Below are 17,930 nucleotides of genomic sequence, written 5' to 3'. Positions count from 1 at the left end.
CTGCTGAGAAATCTGATGATAATCTAATGGGCCTTCTTTTTATGTTGCATTCTTCTTTTCCCTGGCTGCCTTGAGAATTTTTCTTTGCTGTTGGTTTGTGTCAATTTCATTATGATATGCCTTGGAGTAGGTTTGTTGGGGTTAAGAAAACTCGGAGTTCTGTTTGCTTCTTGAACTTGAGGCTTTAGTTCTTTCCACAGGCTTGGGAAGTTCTCATCTATTATTTGTTTGCGTATGTTCTCCATTCCATTTTGTCTCTCTTCTCCCTCTGATATACCTATTATTCTTATGTTATTCTTTTTGATGGAGTCAGATAATTCTTGTAGGGCTATCTCATTTTTTTTAATTTTTGAGTCTCTTTCTTCTTCTCTCTGTTGTGTCTCAAGTTGCTTGTCTTCTATTTCACTAATCCTTTCTTCTATCAGACCTGTTCTATTAGCTAAGCTTGTTACTTCGTTTTTCAGCTCGTGAATTGAGTTTTTCATTTCTGTTTGATTTGTTTTTATAGTTTCAATTTCCTTGGACATATATTCTTTGTGTTCATTGAGTTGTTTTCTGAGCTCCCTAAATTGCCTTTCTGTTTTTTCTTGTATATCTCGGAGGATTTTTAGGATTTCTATCTTGAATTCTCTGTCATTTAGCTCCAAGGTTTCCAATATATTAAATTTTTTCTCCATAGATTTTTCCTCATCTAGCTGTGTTACCTCTCTTTCTTTTGTATCCATGATATTCGATTTTCTCTTCCTTAATGGCATCGGAGCGTGGTTTTGTTGATAGTATTAATGAGATTTAATAAAGAATCAAAAGTTAAAAAAAATAATAAAAAACATAAAAAATTGAAAAGAGTTGTTTTTTTTAAAAAAATTAATAATGAAATAAAGAAAAATAAAATAAAATAAAAATTTTTAAAAAAGGAAATTATTCCCCCCCTCCTTTTTTCCTCTCCTTTCCTCTCCCCTCTTTCTTGAGAAAATCTTTTGATGAACTGTGAATTATAACAAAGAATGCCTGTGATGGAGGGCCTGAATTGGGGAAAAGTAATAAAGGGGCAAAAAAAAAAAAAAAAAAAAAAAGTGCGTATGGACCCACAAAAAGCAAATAAGGAAAAAATTTGGGTCAAGAATAAAATGATTTGTTTTTAGGTGTTGGTTGTCTAAGAGTTATGGTGAGAGGAATAAGAGGAAAACAGAAAAATGGGGGGACAAATTAAAAAATTACTATTGTATTTAGTGGAACAAGAACTAGATAAAATGGAGAGCCAGGGATGGGAGCACTGCTAGTGAGTTAAAAAGGTGAAGTAAAAAACCCCCAAAATGCCACAAACATAAGTTTGAGTCCCATATAAGATAATTTGTTTGTTATTGAGGTTTGAATGAGAGGAGATGTAAAGGAGAAAGGAAGAAACTAATATAGAGGGAGAAAAGAAAGAGAGAGAGAGAAAAAAAGAGGGAACCACTAAAAGAAGAAAAAAGAAAGGAGAGAGAGAGAGAGAGTTAAGGGTTTTGGAGTGCAACCCTCATAGAGAGAAAGGAAGAGAAGAGAAAAGATAATGGGAGATGTAACACTTATGGGTAGTGTAGTTCAAGGAGAGGAGAGCGTAAGACCGGCAGAGAGTTAATCGGCCAAATTGGAGGAGGAAAAAGAAATATCAAGAATGAAGGTAAGAGAAACAAATGATAAATATAATAAAATGGGATAGGTTATAAAGTCTGCAGATTATTCTTGATTTTGAGAGGTTATCTTCTTGCTTTTTCTTTTCTCTCCCTCTTCCTGTTCGGTGACTCTGTACCCCGGGTTCTGCCCCTTTGGCATGCTCAGGTAGAGGTTTGCAGTTGATAAGTCTTTATGGCAATGTCATGTATTGTGCTTTAGTCTCATTGGCAGTCGAGGCTCATTAGCATTTATAGGCTCCGACAGTGAGGGAGTCTGTGTTCCTGAAGCCTTTCTCCTAGTCTTTCCTTCCTCAATTAGTAGCCTGATAATCCAGCTATGGGGTTGCTGCTGCCTCTGCCTGGATAGTAAGAGGCTATCTCTTTGAAGAGCTGGCAACTCCCCACTCTATTTCCACTCAGCACAGGGCTCTGGGTAAGGCTCAGTCAGTCAGAGCTGCTAGCATAAGCAGGTGGGCTTTCCGCCCACTCAAAGACCTCTGGCTCTGTCTGCCACTCTGTCCGGTAACACAGGCGGGCGCCCACTTCCGGGGCGCTTGGAGGAAACTCTCCCTCACTGGCTGCACGCGCAGACCAGGATATCTGGCCAGCAGTCTCACGCTCTGAGTGAAACCCCCAACCTCAAGTAAAAGTTGCAGCATTGGAATTGAGTCTCGCTCCGTCCCCGTGCGCGGCTTTTGCAAGGTGCTGGGGCGGCCCGAGATTCCACTTTGGCCCACACAAAGGCCCCTGACTCTGCCCCTCTGTGCGATAACACGGACGTGCACTGCCGAGGCACTCGGAGGAATCTATCATTCACTATCTGCGCGCGCAAACCAGGATATGAGGCCGGCCGCGTTTTCCTCTGAGTGAAACCCCCTCCAGCACAGAAAATCTCCACCGTTGGACTTAGTTCTCGCTCCCTTCGTGCGTGGCTTTCCCAGGGCACTAGGGCTGCCCAGAGACTCTGCCCTCGGCCCACAGAAAGGCCTCTGACTCTGCCTCTCCGTGGGGCAACACGGGCACCCACTCTCGGGGCCTAGGAAGAAATCTTTCGCCCACTAACTGCGCACCAACCAGGAGACCGGGTAAAATGGCCGCCCCGCTTGTCTTTCTTTGTTTGGGTTTGGCACGAGTGTTAGCTTGTATTGCCCAGGTTGCCACAGGATCAGTTTTTCCTCGGCTTGGATCTCCGTGCCACAGTGGTTTGGCCGTTTGTGCCACGGCCTGGATCTATTCACTCCCTTTGCCCGCCTCAGTTTCTATATTCACAGTTACCAGAGAAAGCTGCCCTGTTTAGGTTAGTGAGGAAGGTGGAGCATTTCTTACTCCCTATTTCCTTCGGGGTTTGGTTATATATTTAGCCAATTTTTCACTCGACCATACCTTTGGGTGTATTGCGAAGCATCTAGAGGCTCCAAGTATAGGTTTTTCTGTTTCTGGTTGAAGATCTTGTTGAGTTTGGGGGGAGATTTATCGGAATCGCTTCCTACCCCGCCATTACTCTGACGTCATCTCCTTTTATTTCTATAAGAATGTAGCATACAAGGTGAGGCAAAAGTAGGTTTACAGTTGTGAATATGTGAAACAGTTTATTCTTGTATTATTCTTATTAATTATTGCATTATTTTTTATACAAACAACTGTAAACCTACCTCTGCCCCACCCTGTTCATGCAGTGGACTGCTGAAATCTTAAGTGTATATTGTGATAAGATTTTATACATGGACTCTATCACCCAGATTCAGATATAAAATATTTTCTAATCCCAGAAGGTTCTCTTGTGTCCCTTTGTAGATATCCTTTTCCCAAAGGGCAAATACCATTCTGACCTATTTACCATTGATGTGCTTTTTTAAAAGTTATTTTTATTTTTATTATTTATCTATTTCAGAGAGGAGAGGCAGAGTGAGAGAAAGAGGGAGAGAAAGAGAAGGGGGGGAGAAGCAGGAAGCATCAACTCTCTTATGTGTCATGACCAGGCAAGACCAGGGTTTCAAACCGGTGACCTCAGCATTCCAAGTCGAGGCTTAATCTAGTGTGCCACCACAGGTCAAGCAGTTGTGCTTTTACTTAAACTTCAAATGACTGGAACCATATTGTAGGGCTGGTGGTTGTGGCCATGCAGATTCGCATTGAATTCAAGCATGTAGTAAAGGAACTGTGGAGCCAGAGAGTGTTGAGGAGTTCCAATTCATTTTATGTTCACAAGGATAGGCGAGCCAAAAGAAGAAAGAAAAAAAACAATGGAAAACCTGCTTTTGCAATGGAAGGCAAGGGATCAGGAACAAATTGTACCTTGCCATGGGGGAGAGGGTGATCTGATTTCATTGCCCTGAGAGGAAGTACTTCTCTCCTTACAGCAGTGCTGTCAAGTGCTCATGCATTACTGCACAAAGGGTTTGGAGCCAGTAAATCAGTGAACAAGCCTAACACAGCTGTTTCCCCCACACATACATTACATATATTTTTGTGACTCACTACTCTGACCAACATTTTATCTATGTTGTTGAGCATGGCAGTAGTTCTTTCTTTACATTGCTGTTGAGTGTAATAAAAAAAATATTGATTCATTCAAAGAAAGACAAAAGCAGTGTTGAATAGTCAATTATATTGGAGAGCATCTCTTCTACACACAATCATTTAGTAACCTAGATCAACTGAGCCTTTGTCACCTGTAATACATAATGTTTAAGGTCACCCTGGAGGTCATCTATATTTCCAACAGCTCAAAAGACAAAGGAATATGGACTAAAACTATATGAAAGGTTGTATGGACCTGCCAGGCCCAGAGTAAATGCCAATCAGTTCCATTCATGTTCCATCACCATCACTTTGCATACTCAAGCAGTCATGGGAAATACAGACTCTGGCTTGGCTGCCACTAATCAGTGATAAATCTACACTATGGAAGAATACAATACTTTTTTATTGTATAGCTATTTATCAGTTCTACATTGCATTTTTATTTTATTTTGCTAAATCAGATTGCATAAAAAAGATGAGGAAGCTAGCATTTTGAGAACAAACCTGATCAGGAAAGAAAATAGTCTGGGAAGAGACCCAGTATCTAGAATGTATACATGGATTTAAAGCTCCCCTCAGAGTAGGGAGACCTGATCCACAAGTGTGTCAACTCTGCATTTAACTTCTTCAATCTCTTGCTGTAGTGAGGAGAGAAATTTGACCACAAATATGAAATAGCAGAGGAGATGTAGATATTTAACTTATTTGTCAACATAATCTAACCATGCTTTTCATTCTACACCTCTGTATCCTTATATCCCAAAATATCAGAAGCTTCTGAGTCTTTAAACTTTCTTGGAACAGCTTTTGACTTTATCTACTAGGGACTTAGGATCCAGTTTTCTTAGGTCTAGTAGGTCAGTCACCAATTATTCACCTTTCAAAATTTTATTCTACTTTTCAAAAGGTGGATTTTTTTTTTGTTTTCACCTTTCAAAATTTTGTTTTCTTCCTTTGTTTTCTCTGCTACCCTATCAAGAAAACAAAAGAATACTTGATCTGTAGTGTACTAAGATTTTGAGATCAAATTTGCCATTTTAACTAAAGTCCATGTGTATAATATTTTGAAAATAACAAATGTACTTTTATCCCTGTAAATTTTATCTGCCATGTTTTCACTATAACTATTCAGCTGTTTGACCAGAGTGAAATAAAGATGTGTGGGTGCCACCTCATGAAGAAAGAGGATGTGAGGTAAAAGAAAATCTCTGTTATATAGGAATAAAAACTACTCATTCTTTTGACCTAGATGAGTGTGGGAAGAAGACAATGGAAGTAGAAGCAAGTGATAGGATGTATATATTTTCCCTTGCCCCCCTATTCTGGACTGAAGTCCAAGGGGAGATGTTCATTAAATATATCTCTAGATAAATTTTGTGATACCATTTAGGGGATGGGAAAGGAGACTCTTCCCACAGCCACAGAAATTAACTACACATGAATTGAGACAATATAATCTCTTTCAAATGCTCAGATTTATGTTCAGATTCATGTCAGAATAATATAGAGGTTAGCAATCCCTGAGTGAGGTCCCAAAAAATGAAGGTCTGGAAGTAATTACCACTTAATATGACCACATAATTTACAGAGGATGTAGACATTTTCACATGACCTGGTGCGTATATGTAGTGAGGTGGAGAAGGTTGGTTTTCCAACAGAAGCCTGAATCTGGAGTGAAGTTACACAGTTATAAGGATATTGTGAACAGAGAAAAAGTAGTAAGACTTTGAAAGTCAATGCAATGCTCTAGCAAGCTCAGTAGGATTAGCTTTCCTACCTCAGTGAATGCTATGCAGGGTTCCAGAGACCAAATATACTAGAGACAATCAAGGACAGAGTTGCCCATTCCTCAAAATCATAGGACTCTAAGTCCATCTCATTGCTATCGTTATGGAGGAGAAGGCGACTAAACTTAAAACCTTCATTTAATCAAAAGATGACAATTATTGGTATCCTATTGCTACAAATTTAGTGGTACAAAACAACAGAATACATTATCTTACAGTTCTTAAGGTTGAAAGTCTAAAATGGGTCTAAAATGGGTATCACCATGCTGAAATCAAGCTATGGGCAGAGCTATGTCTTTTCTGGAGATTCTAGGGGAAAACCCTTTTCCTTCTTTAGCTTGCAGGGATCCCCAAACTTTTTACACAGGGGTCCCCAAACTTTTTACACAGTTCACTGTCCCTCAGACCATTGGAGGGCCACCACATAGAGTGCTCCTCTCACTGACCACCAATGAAAGAGGTGCCCCTTCGGGAAGTGCTGCAGGGGGCCGGATAAATGGCCTCAGGGGGCCGCATGTGGTCCTCGGGCCATAGTTTGGGGATGCCTGTGAGGCTGCCTCTCTCCCTTACTCCCTCTCCCTCCACCTTAACAATTAGCAACATTGTGTCTTTCTGACCATTCTTCAGTAGTCACATCTCTCTCTAATTTCCTTCTGCTTCCCTCTCCCCATTTTTAGTACCCTTGTGACTACTTTGAATCTGTACAGATAATCTAGTATAATTACCTTATTTTAAGGTCAGCTGATTAGCACCCTTAACTCTATCAGCAAATGTAATTCCTCACAGGTTTGGAAAATTAGGATATGGACAATTTTCTTGAGGGCTGTTCCCTATACCAGAGGTGGAATACTTCAAATGAGGCTATTGAAACTATAAAAGGGTGAATTAAATTAATTGATAAATTTAATTTTCTTCACTAACCCCTACTACCCAATATGATGTGGGCATATGAAAAAAATTAAATCACTTTGAAAGATTTTATTTATTTATTTTACAGAGAGAAAATGGGGTGGGGAGTGGGAGAAAGGGAGCGAGAAGGATCAACTCCTAGTTGCTTCTCTTTAGTTATTCATTGCTTGTATGAGCCTTGACTCAGCAGGCCCAGGGTTTCAAATTGCCAACCTCAGCATTCCAGGTCCACAATCTGTCCATTGCACCACCACAGGCCAGACAACCATTAAATCATTTTTAAATGGAGAAGCCATGTTTTCTTTGCACATCTCTTCTGTGCAAGTAATTTTATTTTTATTTCAATGCATGCAGATTATGTAATACAGTATAATAACATTTTAATTAATCATAGATTTAATAACCACTGCTTAATATAATTCTGGATTTATCTCATGGCTCAATTAGGTATATTTTTCTGATTCATCCTGGATGTTAACAATTTTTACTTTTTTTTGGTGTTTTTTGATGTTAGAATCGGGGAAGCAGACGGACAGACACCCACATGCACCCAACGGGGATCCACCTGACATGCCCACTGGGGGTTGATGCTCTGCCCATCTGGAGCATTGCTCCATTCCAACCGGAGCCACTCTAGCTCCTGAGGTGGAGGCCACGGAGCCATCCTCAGCACCTGGGCCAGCTTTGCTCCAATGGAGCCTTGGCTGCGGGAGGGAAAGAGACAGAGAAGAAGGATAAGGGGAGGGGTGGAGAAGCAGATGGGCACTTCTCCTGTGTGCTCTGGCCGGAAATTGAACCCGGAACTTCCACACACTGGACCGATGCTCTACCGCTGAGCCAACCAGTCAAGACCAACAAAAATTTTTTTAATTATTACCCAAAGACAATGAGATAATTTTAGATGTTTGGGGGCAACTTCTCAAATGAAAGGTTTTCATTTTTCTTTCCCAGTTTTCTGCTGTTTCTTGTATATAGAAAAACAAATTACAGAGCATTGTGTTAACCATTGCAGAAACCTATGGCTTTTTTTTTAAATAATGGAATATTCTTCTTTAGGTGATCTGCTTAAATTTTTTTTTCTTTGTGTATTTAGGTGTCATGGTTTTCATGGTTTTTTCTTTTTCTTTTCTTTTTTTTTTTTGTGACAGAGAGAGGGACAGATAGGGACAGACAGACAGGAAGGGAGAGAGATGAGAAGCATCAATTCTTCATTATGGCACCTTAGTTGTTCATTGATTGCTTTCTCATGTGTGTCTTGACTGGTGGGCTACAGCAGACCAAGTGACCCCTTGCTCAAGCCAGTGGCCAGGAGCTCAAGCTGATAAGCCCATGCTCAAAACAGATGAGCCCGCACTCAAGCTGGCTACCTCAGGTTTTTGAACCTGGGTCCTCCATGTCCCAGTCTGATGCTCTATCCACTGCACCACCACCTGGTCAGGCTCTTTTTTTCTTTACATGAAGTACACCTTTAATAAATAATTAAAATTAAAATAACTAGGAACTTTGCAACAGAAATGAGTTTTTGAAACTGAGAGGATGCACTGTGAACCTATTTGAGGTTAATACAATTGAGATCAATCATACTATCATCCCAAAATATACTGTTCTTTGGAAATAGATCAATGCATTGGATGATCCAGAAGTGTCATCTTTTTTTATCCTCTTAAGTGAGGGTGGAGAATAGTGATACAGACTCTCACATGTGCTTCAACCTGGATCCAGCTGGCAACCCCAGGCTGGGGCTGATGATCTGACAATCTGGGACTGGTGCTCACAACTGAGTTATTTTTAGTGCCTGAGGTAGAGGCTCCAGGAAGCCAACCTCAGCGTTGGGGCTGACGTACTCAAATCAATCTAGCCATGGCTGCAGAAGAGGAAGAGAGAGAGAGAAGGGAGAAGAGGAGGGGAGGAGAAGCAGATGATCATTTCTCCCGTGTGCCTTGACCGGGAATCGACCTCCAGACTTCCACAACCTGGGTAATGCTCTGCCACTGAGCCAATTAGCCAAGGCCCAAAATTTTATATATTTTATATTCTGTAATGATGACCATTTTTAAAAAGTTTAAGAGTTGCTTATTTGGAATCTGAAACATACTCACTGACATTATAAGCAGTGGGTTTGTGAGTTCAAAAGCAGCCAGATATTTAGAACTATTCTGATGATTAACTTGTTTGTCACCTGTATGCTTGTCATTGTGTAAACAGAAACATAGACAGTGGTTTCTAAACTTTGGTTACACTATGAATATTTTCCATACTTAAAATGGCTTAAGATGTTTTTTAAAGACTGAGTCACATTAGGAGACTGACAAGTTGCTTTCTAACTTATTATTTTTCATTTCTTTCCAAGTTGGCTCCACATATAGAATGCATTGTATTATTTACAAAGTTAATATGATTGGCTGTTCATTTGCGTCTTTACAACCAATTTGTGTTGACTTGACTCTTTTTGTGAGATCATCACAATTATAAGTCTAAAGTTATGCTTTTGATCTTTATAAAGAAGTTTGCTGACTTCCATTCAGGGAACACAGGTGGCACTCGCATTCTCCATAGTTATCTTATATAGATGTGTGTGTTTGATAACTTATAGGAGGAGACTGTAAATTCCTTACCTCTAGTAAACCTCAACCAATTAAGCATACCTTGACAGCAAATCAGAAGTATATTTGTAATAAAGGATGGCAGCATCCTGGGTGGAAATATACTATTTACTAATTTTCTTTGGATGTCATGTCTAAAATTAATGATTTCAATTTCTATGATTTAACTTTGACCTAAGCTCTCTAATAAAATGATTCTAAATAAGATTTTATTGCCAAATTATTTTGCCAATATATTTTGAGTAGTATATTAAAATCTCACAATTGTATTTTGTATTTGAGATGTGAGAATCGTACAGCCTAATACTAACATATTACAAAAATACAGTGTTTCTTTCAAATAGAGCTAATAACTTAAATTATGCCAAATGTTATAATAAAAAAGTAGGAAACCTAACTTGCTTGATTTAATAAGTTGTAGTATTTAAGAATGGCCACTTTTATTTTAAGTGTTTGTTGTTTACAAATTCTTATTTTTTAAGAATATTCATCAAAATCTTTTGTAAAAAGGGATATTTCCACATATAGTCTTTGTGTTAGTGAGATCTAAATGTATGTGATATTATGAGAGCTCGTCCTCTGTTATGATTTTTACTTGGCAAAATGGACAACTAGCAATTAAGTATTATCTCCTTGAATATCTTAACCTTTTTATGTGTAAATGTCTAGGTTGAAAAGTCACACATTTTTACAAAATAAAAGGACAACATGATTGTGTATATATGTATGTGTATGTGTGTGAGAGAAAGAGAGAGAGAGAAAAATTCATTCTATCTATCTTAATTTAATTACCACTAACGTTTTCATAATTTTCTTGAAGATTTAGTAAAATTAGCTTTTGCTAGGAAAACCATCAATAAGGCGAGACAAGTAGATTATTGGGTTTTTGGGCAATCACCTTCAGAAGAAACATCCTACATAATATATCAAGTAACTAATTTACATCTTAGATTTTAGGTGTTTGGATTTCAATGTGTCTAATAGTTCAGAAGTATAAATATAATATTTGTGTTTTTGATAATTAAGACTTATGATCTCTTACTGGTCTAGTTAGGTATTTGCCTCATCTATTCCTCTTACCAAAACTTCATTTTTGGAAAGTATAGATATTAGAGCTGTGCTATTTATTTTTTAAAATTTTTATAAAATTCAAAATCAATTTAAATATATTTTATCATATAATCTTGAAAATATTAAAAAGAGGACTAGAAAATATAAATTGATAAAAATAACATATTGGGATTCTTTCTCATGTGGCTGAAACGTTTGTTATATGTGTATATCTGTACAAATAAAGATAAGTTACTATTTCTCCTAATCTGCTTATTGTAATGATGTATTCCATTCCCGATTAAAGAATCATGAGCTAAATATCAAAATACATCAATAAATACAGGTAAACATTGGTGAAATTCCACCTTAGGAAATAATGCTTAAAGCTTAGCATTCTGATGGAACAAAAAATGTATAAATTATAAAACAAAGAGAAAATACAGAGTTCCTAAGCACATCCCATTTTGTTGATATTCTAGGAAGCTATAAAACAAAATGAAGTTTTATTTATTCAAAAGCTCAAGCCAAAAATCACCATTTCAAAAAGCTTAATTCTTTACAAGGTGCTGAATGGCTATAAATATCACAAATTGGTTTTATTAACTAGGTTCATTATACTTACACATTTTTTGGTAGGTTGTCTATCCATATCTTTTATTATGCAATGAGGTAACCCCCAAATGAAGTCACAAGCACCTTCTCTTCCTGGTCATCATACGCTGCCATTCTGCCCCTAGAAATTAATACACTTTGTATACTGGATCCTGCCTTTTCATCTCCTGCTGCAGAATCAGCAGCGGTCATAACAGCTATTCTGTTCATGAATATGTAAATGCAAAATGCATAAAATAAAAATTAGCAGGTGGTTCCAATGCAGACCATACCCAACTCAGTTTAACTGATACATGGAAAGCAAAGATTTATTTTTTCAAGCATTTTGAATAGTGTTGTAAGGATTCATAATGAGGTAGCATGGAATACATAAATGAGACATATGCAGATGCACGTTGGACTCAATAAATCAGCATCTGTGTATGGCTGTGGGGATGTGTGCTGACTTACTTACTACTTCCCTCTAATGCCTATGACAACGGGAAATGCCTCAGGTCCTCAGTAACCTTTTATTTGCTTACTAGGTTGCACTCCCATATCTCCACCCAATAAAGACTAAAGCAACGTTTAAATTAGATGGAAACACATATATACACATTCATATACATCCAACACACACACATATATACACACACGCTTTTTTCTTCTGAAGGAGAGAAATGATGATTATATTCGTTGAAGTATTCCGGAGGAGTCATTTAGGTCTGGGAAGGAAATAATTGGGAGATTTTATTATTGAAATAAGCAAGCATGTTCATGCATATTTTTACGACATGCATGCCTGTGCACCACTGCAAGCAGTGCTGTTGCAGTTTGTGCGCAGTAATTATGTTGATGTAATTACAGTGAAATAAAGGCAGCCTCACTGATAATTTCACAGTGCATATGAAAGACATACCTGCCTTCCAGTGTACAATAAGTGAACTTGAACTGCTGTCAGGGGCTAGGAGGACAGTGTGGCCAATGCACCTATTGTGTCCCTGCTGCAGAAAGGAGCCCACGGATTGGCCACTGGCTGCTGCGCATAGTGCTGCCTGGTTATAAAGGACTTGTCTAAGGGAGAGCCTGTAGGTACTCCATTGTCTGGTAAAGTTCATATGACGGCATTCTTTTTTTTTTTTTTTTTTTCCAAGGGTGGTGGAGGGAAAGCGGGAAGGAGCGGGTATAAACTCAACTGTAAAAGCTACACAGATTTTTTTTCTTTCTCTCTCTGCCTTTCCATAGATCGTTTCTGTTTCATGCCCTGTCTCATTTCGCATAGCTAAAAAAAGAATGCTAATTAAGATCCCTTGTCTTAACCAGAAAATAATGACTTGGATATAATTAGAAATCTAGTGAGAGTTTAAAATTCTGGTAGGGGACCAACAACATCAGTTATGGTGCTTAGGAGGAAAATGAAGAATTATTTTCTGTAATCAAGGTAAACATGGGCGAGGGGGGTCCCCCCTATCTTTTTTAACCAATTTTAACCAATGGTGTTTTGCCGCAGATGAGAGGATACTGTATTTCAAAAACTATTTCGGCTATCAAATTGAAAGGACACAAATCAGTAGCAATAGAAGCCTTCTTAATCCTCCTTAGGATGCAATTCAGATGAAAGAACTGCTTTTTTTTTTTTTTTCTTTTTGTATGTGTGTGTTATAGATGGATCTGAGAATGCTGTCTGGGCTTGGTGCCAAGCGCTGATATTTCACAGCAGCGACCGCCTCACAGAGGAGCTGTGGGAAGCAGGAGGGAGACTCTCTCTTAGGGTGCCACTACTATGGAGACATAGCTGAGCTGAACAAGATTTGCTTCAAACGACAAGAGAGACAGAAAGTATCTGGTTCAACCGCTGCCCATGCAGGCAGGCACCAGAAGAGCTAGCAGCCAATCCGGCCATGCTCGAAGCCAGCTCTGCAGCTCAGCCAATCAGTGACATCACTGGTGAGAAACTCATTTACATCATGCAGTAATGAACTTTGTTTAAGATAGTTCCCCTCTCTTTCCTGTGACTCCCCTCCCCATATTAGGTTTTTCCATTAATTATTCTGCTGGCATAATTTAAACAACTATGCAAAAATGTGGCTACATGCTCTCTGATAGCTTTTACCCCTACCCTTTCTCCACCCCCATTGGTGTCTGTTGTCACTGAAAGTGATTCTGGGTATTTGTTTTGAACTTGCAAAATTATTTTCTCTTTCTTAGAAAAAATTAAACCTTAGATTATTTTATCTGACCCCACTCCCCCTTTAAGAATAGCGTGCTTTCTGCAAGTTGGGATTCAAAAATAATTTTACCAGGTAATAGAGAATGAGGGAGAGCATTGCTATGAAGCTTGCAGTTTTTCTAAGCAATCTGTATTTTAGAGCTTTCTTTAATGTTTGCAGATTTTATGCTGCAGTGGCCATTTTACATACAGTGTGTTATCCAAGAACCTCTCGTACATCTGTTACATGGAGGAAAGTTCACTTATTATATTTTTTCCTCACTGCTCTCAGCCAATGTGTCATTTTATTAATGACTAGAACTGAGGTCATTTCTGAACAAATCTCTCTCTTCCCATCTCAGCAAAATGCATCTGATTTGCATCCATTTACTAGAAAAAAATTGAATACAAAAACCAGCTTGAAAAGAAGTTAAGGGACCAGTTTATATATAATTTCAGAATATATCACAGCAGTTTATTTTTCAGAATGTGTAATATTTAACATCTGCCTTCATATTTCTGTAGAAATGACTGATCTCCATTCCCAGTGAAATACCTTTTAGCAAATGTAGTGGTTTGTTATATAACCAGAATAGACCTAATGAAATAATCCTATTAACAAATGAGTTCATTTATCAGCAGCAAAGCCTTGGAAACATGATTTTGTCCTGTCCATTTGCATTTAGTGTGTCAGAGAGAAACACAGTGGTTCTGCAGATAATGAAAAGAGTCTGGAACATGTGGCATGTGGAGATTTTCAGGCTGCTTTAGAGAATCCCAAATAGTGGAACCGGGTCACACTTAAATGAGATATCTCTTAAGCCATACCTTTATTGGCATTAAAGGGATACAGTTTTCTAGGAGAGAAGGTGAAATTTTATTGTCTTATTTTTTAGAGAGAGAATATGTTGAATATAATTATTCAAGGATGTGAAAACTTAAAAACATCGACAAGGGTTTCATAACAGTGCACGATTTGTTTAAGAAGCTTAAAGAGTGTAATGATAGGCAGAGACATTTTTAAAAGCATATGCAGGATTTAGCCGCTAAACCAGGGCCCTTTTAATTCATGAGGCATTCCATCATCCCAACATCAGTATGCAGGGGGCGACTGTCCTGAATCAGTCATGAGCTCCCCTGCTGGAGATCCTGTAATTTGAATCATGTGTAATAATATATTATCCTACTGGGTGCCTTTTTTCAGTAGGAAAATGGTTTATACATTCTGCTATAAGAGAAGTTTTGGCTCCTAGCCAACTCACAGCCATTATTCAGGCTGGCAATTTCGATCGTCTTCCTTAAGAAATAACATCTGCATGACCCCCTGAGCCAAAAATCTGCAACCTCCTCCACATTCTGAGTTATGATTTCTTGGAATTGAGAACACTTGACAAAACTAAAGTAGAAAAATGGAAGGCTTAGAGCAATGGATCCCAGTTTTATTGAGCATGCCCCGTGACAGAGGTGCAAGCTCCCATTCCTTAGAAAGGATGAAGAATGGTGAGAAAAGGGAGCCTCAAATAGACCTAGAGGTGTTTGTCTGGTTTTTAGACACAAGCTGAAATGTAAAAGGTTTTAGGAAGTCAATGGCTGCCTGTGTGTTTTTCTCCAGACATCCACACAAGTTTCTGCAAAGGGTGTGGCAACATGGAGGGATAACAGAATGATGGCTGGCTACAGTTGTGAAAGCAGAACTTATCTTACCTCAGAGAGGAAGTAATGTGATAGAGCGGGAACTATCTGACCCAGGAATCTCAAGTGCAAGGAATGACTTTTATTCTTTCTCTTGTTTAGACTTTGATCAAATCCCATAATTTCTGTTTTTTCTTATCTGTGAAAATTAAATACACTGTCAGCCCAAGAGATAGGCTCCCTGTGTAGCTCCTCCTTGCTTAAACATCTGAAATGTTTTTTTCTTTTTCCTCAAGAATCCGGCTCAGTGTTTCCTCTTCTATGAAATCTTTCCAAATCATTGTAGCTAGAATCTCTCACTTGGTCATTCTCTCTGTTTATCCATGATTCCCTGTGTGGCAGTCACTATTAATGTAGAGCCACCCACATGTGTGGATATCTTTGCACTAGACTGAAAGCCCCTTGGGGACAAAGACCAGGTTGAATTTACCCTCTACCTCCAGTTCTACGAATAATAGATTATGCTGCTAATATATAAATCAGTATTCTAATTGATGAATTATAAATACATTGTAGGAGAGTTTTACAAATTTCAGGAATTACTAATGCTGTTGTTAACTATTATCACTCCACGGGGTACCAGTTAATGTCAGTTTTACCTCATTATTCTTATGCCCTTCATTTCACTGGTCCTTCGTTATAAAGCTCTCAGAATAAGTGGTTGCTGCATCAATTTTCTGAAATAAACAGTTTTACTTATCAAATATGAAATTAAGCCAATTTAGCTTGGTGTTTTAAAACTTAAAAATAAATGAAATTGATGTAGATTAATTGTAAAAACACCAGAATGAGTAAATTATAGTATCAAGCTCTGTTGTTAATGATATGGAAGAATTAATTACTTGAGAGAGTTAAGCAATTAATGTTGAATCCTGAAATGTTCTGAAAAGCATAATAAATCAAGGAATATGGAGCCCCGAGTCTTATTCTTAGTGTTATAATTGAAATATGTATTTTCAATCTGTAAACTAGTACAGTGATCTTTTAAGAATATATATCTAAGTGTGTTTGGTATCATCTGAAAACATAATGCCAAAATATGGTTGAGGTATGCTACTCATCTATTTATACTTTTTGACTACTGTACTACTACTAAGTATAGATTAATTTCTTTGCAAACGATGTTCCTGTTACTATATTTGTGAGTTTATTTATAAAGTGACAAAAGAATAGATAAAGTTCGCATATTCTAGCCTTTTTTCTATTTAACACTTAAACCGTGCTCAGTATCAAGAGCAATATCAAAACATGTAGGAGCTTAATGCATATTTTTATGGCATTGATGACATGTCTTATCATTAGTATACACAGTCCTTGCCCTATAATTGATTGCTGACAGATGTAGAGGAACAGCAGGATGTAGCTTGATGCTTGTATTCATTGAGATACGTTATACAATATGCCATGTACTCTTCAGGTATTCTTTCACTTAAATGAATTTAACTCATTTCATATCATTTAAATCAATCATTTGGTATTATTATCCTCTTTTTACAAATGAGGAAATTGAGTTTCAGAAAGGATTTTCAAAATCACATGACTGAAAAGCAGCAAAACTGGGCTTCAAACCAAGATTCTGACTTGAGAGGCCATATTCTTTCTTAATAACTGTGCCCAGACTGAAAAAGCAGTGCATGCAAATTTTCTGTTTTGCTGTTAAGAACACAATGTTTTCTCACACATTAGTTTATTTGGAACATCTTTTTAGATAAGCACATATATTTTTACCTTCGTGTGCTTCAAATCAGTTTGAATGCTATTAACCTAGCTACAACATTGAGATTAATATTTGGCTTATATTTTTGTATTCATAAAACAATTCAGATCACTTAAAGTAATGCATACAAAATCCATTTCAAAACAGGAAAATGGTAGCTGAATGTAAGGTCATGATATTATTAAAATGCCTTTATATTTTTAAATTACTAAAAATGATTATTAGACTAGATGTTTTCATTTCCTCTTTCCTCTACATATATGAATGATTAAATATGTTACCTATTTTATGAGAAATTAATGCTTACTGATTTGGCAATTGTCATTTAAGAGTCTCACTAGATCTTGAATGTAAAGACATTTAAGGTACCTCAGCTTTCTGAGTCCTGGTGACACATGTCCTGTCTACAACCCACTGCAATCTATGAGATGCTAAAAGACAAGGATCTTCTAGCTACTGAATGTACTAACACATCTGATGCCTATTGATAGATTTCTCAGCTTTTATCAAAACTAAGGGCCATTGTTGAGCAGATAAAATATACTATGCTCTGTTAAAGATGACGCTGCCCACGTGGAAACCCATCACCCACCCGGGTGATTGCTTAGGATGTACGTGATTATGTTAATATGTGTTGGAGGAGGGTTTTCACGCTAAAAGGTTTTAAAAGGAAAAGAGATCACGTTGTTCTGGGGAAGAGTGATTACATGCTAGGAGAAGCCCATGCAGGAGGAGAGCAGAGTAAGGCCACATGGAGGAGAGGAGAAGCAGCCAAGATAGCGGAGTACTGAAGGAGAAGCCAGTTTGTGCAGAATTTGTGCAGAGAGAAGGAGATGGGGAACAGGGGTGAATAAGTCTGGTGAGGTAGAAAGCTTTGATTCTAGGAAACTCGGACAAGTCAGTGGCTTTGGGAGCCCTGAATGGAAAGGCAAGTGTTTTCCCTCTGTGTGTGTTTCTTGCCCGCCAGATGCAAGCTAGGATTAAAGATGATAACCCACCAGTTCTTGGTTCTGTTGTTTCATTACCAACTGTTCGAATCCAATGCGAACCTGCACGGGTCAGGCGGCTGTGATGGTGGCCATGGCAACTGGCTTTACAGCCATAGTCAAATTTTTTAATTTAACAGAATCAGTTTATTTCTGTATACATCATTGTCCAGTTTCTTCCTCTGTTTTCTCATTTTTTTCTCAAGCA

At 38.0% G+C, this 17,930-nt stretch overlaps 1 long non-coding RNA gene across 1 annotated transcript in view; it reads left to right on the top strand.

The window, feature by feature from the left end:
* LOC136393273 (uncharacterized) overlaps nucleotides 1-17,930 on the top strand; it is a 67,573-nt gene that overhangs the window by 36,387 nt on the left and 13,256 nt on the right. Inside the window, exon 2 of the long non-coding RNA XR_010749072.1 lies at nucleotides 12,784-13,065. This is a non-coding gene — a long non-coding RNA (uncharacterized lncRNA). The remainder of the gene's footprint in view (nucleotides 1-12,783; nucleotides 13,066-17,930) is intronic.

Source organism: Saccopteryx leptura, chromosome 2, assembly GCF_036850995.1.
Source record: "Saccopteryx leptura isolate mSacLep1 chromosome 2, mSacLep1_pri_phased_curated, whole genome shotgun sequence".
Classification (NCBI taxonomy): domain Eukaryota; kingdom Metazoa; phylum Chordata; class Mammalia; order Chiroptera; family Emballonuridae; genus Saccopteryx; species Saccopteryx leptura.
Note: the sequence above shows the minus strand (reverse complement) of the source record. Positions and strands in the feature narration are given on the sequence as shown.